Below are 4,864 nucleotides of genomic sequence, written 5' to 3'. Positions count from 1 at the left end.
TGGCACACGGGGGGCAGAACACTGCCCCCCTCCATCCCCCTGCCATGCACGCACGCACAGAGGGGTTTTGCAGTTCTTCTGTTGCTAAAAATTAAAAGAGTCTCCATTGAAAGAGCCTGCGATTAATTGCTCAGAGCTGATGTGGGTTTGCTGCAGGGCCCTGCACCCACGGCTCTGCCCACGGCACGGGTGGCACGGCCGGGGTGAGGAGACTGCTGCTCTCTGCTCCTCTTCAGTGCCACTGCCACCACCAGGACAGCCTGACCCCCGCTGCAGACTGGTGTGCCCCTTCGCCCCGCGGTAGTATCTCAGGGTAAGCACGGACTGGGCCCTGTGGGGGCTGCCACCTGCCTTGGGGTGCTGGGCCATGCATCCCCAAGCCAAAGTGGCCCTCAAGGTTTGCACTTTGCTCATGAGCAGAGCTCACCCAAGCGATGGTGAGTGGCAGGGGTGAAGGTGGAGGTTTGCTGGGCAGCAGGGCTGGGCTCCAGCATGGAGCTGGGGGGCAGAGGGGCACAGCAGCCCTTAGCATCACTCTGGCCATAGGTGGACCCCACAGTGGCCACACTCTGGGCCTCAGCATCCCCCTTGTGCCAGGCAGTGGGCTGCAGGTGGGCAGCAATTCCCCACCACATCCCAGGCTGCTGCTGTCTTCTTTTGTCCTTGTAGAATGGCAACGTAACCACGACAGTGTTCGGGAGTCTGTTTTAGTTTAGGGATGATGGTTAGTGCATCTCTGCAGTGTACAGCTGAGACTTAGATTGGGTTCTCTTTTTGGTTGGTTTTGGTTTTCTGTTTTTTTTTTTTTTGTTGTTGTTGTTGTTTATTTTTTTCCTTTCAAAACGATGAATGTGTGTTTGTAATTTGTAAAGGTTAAAAAAAAAAGAAAAAAAAAACGACAAAAAAAAAAAGTGCCAAAAAATGTACTAAGCATTTCATTTCCCTTCATACATGTCTGTTTTTATAAGAACAATGTGAAAATTGCTGGGATTAAATATTTTTGAACATGACCAAGTACTTCTGTGGGAAGCTGTAGTGCTCGGTGTAACCTTAATACAACTTGTGCTGTGTTTTTAAATGCCTGAAGTCAGTTTGCAGCGCTCAGAGCTGCCAGAAGGCAGCAGCACGGTCTCGCTGTGCTGTAGCAACAGGAGCGGGTTGGTACCAGGTGCAGTGCTCACCTTGCTGCACGGTGATGATGCCCCAGGGGACAGATCCTGCCCTGGTGCAGCCCCGCGTTGTCCTCAGCAGCTTGTGCCCAAGGGATGGAGTGGTGATGACTCCCAAGGGACAAATGCTGTGCCATAAGGCCAAGTGTGGCCGCGCTGTCCCAGCCTGGTTGGCTGGCAGCACTCTTGAGACCCCCTGAGATCCCTCCTTGGGACTCCTGGAACCCTTCTGAAACCCTGTTTGGACCTGGGTCCTTGCTGAGACCCTTCTGGGATCGCGATGGGACCTCTGGGAAAGCTGGGACCCCTCCTTGGGACCCCCTGAGACCCCTCCTTGGGACTTGTGGAACTCTGCAGGGACCTTGCTTGGACTTCTAGGATCCTCGGGACTTTGCAAAGATCCCCCCTGGAACATCTGGGTGATGTGCACAAGGGCGAGAGGAGCAGCTCCCCAAACTCTCTTGCAGCAGAGAGAGATGGGGACACACAGCCCCCCCGGCAGTGCCCTCTGCTGAGGGAGCTGTGTCTGCACAGCTCTGCACGCGTCCCAGTGACATCACCCCGCGCTCCGAGAAACGAGCTTTTAAGAAAGGTGATGATGTGCCACGAGCTAATAGCTTCATTTAGCGGCTGTCAGGCTAATGCACGGGATGGCGAAGGAGCCAAAGCTCTGATGTGGAGCGCTCCCCGGGGTGGAAGCTTGGGTTATTTTTGGACGGAGATGGCAAGAGAATGAAAATGAGGAGGGGAAAAAAAAAAAAGAAAGAACATCGACGCTGCTGCTTCTCCTCGATGACGTAAAGCAGGAGCCAATCTCTGGCCTCCTGCCGTGTGCCACGGCTCAAGCTCCGTCTGGGCACAACAGCTATGCTCTCCCCAGCATCCCTGTGCACGGAGGATGCTCGCAGAGCAGGAATGGTTCCGTGTAAGCATCCCATGGTCCGGGGCCTTCCCAGAGCTCGAACCCGACTCGTGGGGTGTGTGAGCAGGGTTAGGGCATCAGACCGGCCCTTCCTCTCCCCTCCTCTCGCAGAGCTGTCCCAGCTGGGGGAAATCTCCCTCGCAAACTGGTTGCAGTGCGAAGAGGGGCTGGGGAGGAAAACGGCGAGCAGGCAGGAAGCAGAAAGGCTCAAGGCAAACTGTTCTCCCCCCCCCTCCTCCTCCGACACTTGAGAGTGGATAAGGGGACACATCAGATTTCCTCTAGAGCCGACCTGCAGGGCCGGACTCATCCATAGGGCTAAAGCGTGGAAGCGTTTGTGCTCCGTTTAGAGAAGGGACTTTCGGAGAGGAGCTGCGCCGACCCGCTCGGGCTGGCTGGAGCAGCTGGGAGCTGTACTCCACTAGGCAGCACCGCCAGCGGTCCCTTTGTCACTTACGGACCAAGGGACCCTCCCAGGAGCTGGAGCAGTAAGCCCGGCGCCGCACACCCCCCCGGGACCCGTGTCCCCAATGATGCCACAACCCTGAGCACCCCCTGCACTCCACATTCTCGGGTGGCTCCTACAGCCCTCCCGCTGCCTCCCCAGCTCCTGTACCCCAGCAGGCGGCATTCCCTCCTCCCGAGACGCCCCCACAGCCGCATCCCGGACTGACACCCTTCCTGCAATACCCGGCCGCTCCCTGGGGCCGGGACCCCATCTCCATCCCCTCGGAGCATCCCCCATCCCCGGCTGCCGCAGCCCCGCCGCTGTCGGTGGCGCGGTGCGGGGGTTGAGGGGCGGGGGCGACCGCAGCGGAGGGCGGGGCCGGGCGGGCGGTGCGTGGCCCGGTGCCCGCAGGCTGTGCCGCCCGGCTCGGTGCCGGCCCCTCCTGCCCGGGCTGCTGGGAGTTGTGGTCCGAGGAGGCGGCGAACGGAGCGGAGCGGCGGTTCCGCACGGCCCCGCACGGCAGCATCAGGTCGGTGCCGCCGCATCCGGCGCGGGGCGGGCGGGGCCGGGCGATGCGGGGTCGGGTTTGCGGGGCTGTTCCGCGCGGGGGATGCAGCCGTGACCGGAGCTCTACGGCGGGTGACACCGCGGGGACGGGGGTGCCGCCGATGTGACATCGCCGCAGCGGGCGATGCCTGCTGGAGGTGCCACGCGGGGTGACACCGTCGCGGCGAGCGGCATTGCTGGGCTGGCACCGAGCTGCCTGGCCGCGCTCCAGCTCCGTAGTAGCAGCCCACGGTCGGCCTCGCCCCCGGCACTCGCGTGCCCGCAGAGCAGAGCACGATGCCGCCCAGGCGAGGCCGTCCCCATCACGCAGCCTGGCTGCTGGGGCGCTCAGAGTGGGGATCCCGGCCCACAGCCGCCTCCTCCCGGAGCCGCCGTTGCCCTGAGAAGCTGTCAGGATGCAACTTGGTGCTGCATCGGAGCCTCTCTGCTTCATTACGTAACGCCACTGCTGCCTGGCACGGAGCTCGCCTCCACGTCCTGCACAACTTCAGGGCACCGGGGAATTGATTGGCGCTATTCGGGACCGACTGCTGTTTGCTATCAGCTGACGATGCGTGGATCTCAGGCCGAGGGCACTCTGTGCTAAAAGCTGCATACAGCACAGAGCAGGGCATCTCCTGCATCCTGGGTGCCCCCTGGGTCGGGTCGGGGTACTGCTCTGACACCCACCTGCACAGCCCTGGGGCTGCCAGGCTTCATCCAGCCCCAGTTCCCAGCCTTTCCCTGGGGAGTCGGGATGGGTGCAGGCTGGTTTTAGCCTCTCACCATCCTGATGTCTTCCCCATGTGAAGTGCTGCCTGCAGCTCTGGGTCAGCAGTGGGGCTGTGCCCATGGTGGAGGCCCCCGAGGCTGTCAGACACCTCCAGACAGCCTCTGCAGAAGATCCCTATTGCCAGTTTCCCTGCTCTGTTTCAGGGCTGGATTCCTGCTCTGAACACCACTGGCGTCGGGGGGTTGTGCCACCCTGGGGAACACCCCTGGCACTGACCCATGGTGGTGCTCAGGAGGAGGGCTGTGCTGGGGAGGCTGGAGTGATTCCAGACAGTGGGGATAGAAGGAAGCTGTCTTGAAGTTTTCAGGCAGCTCAAACATACCATGTGGACTGCAGGGCCCAGACAGAGGGTGCAGGGAGGTGCACATGTCCCTCCTCTCTGAGCAAAGCTGCCCCAAGCCTGTGCCCCTGCTTTTGGGCTTCAGCTCCACCAGCTGAATTGCATCCCTCTTGCCATCTGTGGGGAAATGCACATAGATGGACCTCAGCAGAGAAGGCTCGAGAGCTTCCCTGGCTGATAAACCCACCCTGTTCCTTCAGGTTGGTGCTCCTACAGAGGAGCTCTGGGGATGGAGTTTGGAGCAGGCATAGGGCAAGTGTAGCTCTGGGGAACAGAAGCATCACCTCACCCCCTGGCTGCCCCAAGAGCTCTACCAGCCTGGAACCTTGCTGGCATCTCTGCTTTGTGCTGCAGGGAGGGGATGTTAGGCTGCAGTGGGTGTGAGCCCATGGGGCTGTCACAGGGAGCCTGCGGTGGGTGCTGCCTTCAGTGCTGGTGGCAACTCTGCTGTTTTTGGAGGGACAGAGTCCTTTGGAAGGAGAGAGTTGTTTCAGACCATTTAGATCAAGAAGATAAACTGATGAGTGGTGAGATAGGGCTGTTAAGAGACCATTCTGAGCTCAGCCCCTGGCTGCCTTATCAGATGGATGTCAGGTGTGATAAGGGACTGATGGAGAGGAGAAATTTGGGAGAAGAGCAGAGGAGG

This window comes from Cyrtonyx montezumae, unplaced genomic scaffold (assembly GCF_038088225.1).
Source record: "Cyrtonyx montezumae isolate F1298 unplaced genomic scaffold, pur_monq_1.0 scaffold_23, whole genome shotgun sequence".
NCBI classification, from domain to species: domain Eukaryota; kingdom Metazoa; phylum Chordata; class Aves; order Galliformes; family Odontophoridae; genus Cyrtonyx; species Cyrtonyx montezumae.
Note: the sequence above shows the minus strand (reverse complement) of the source record.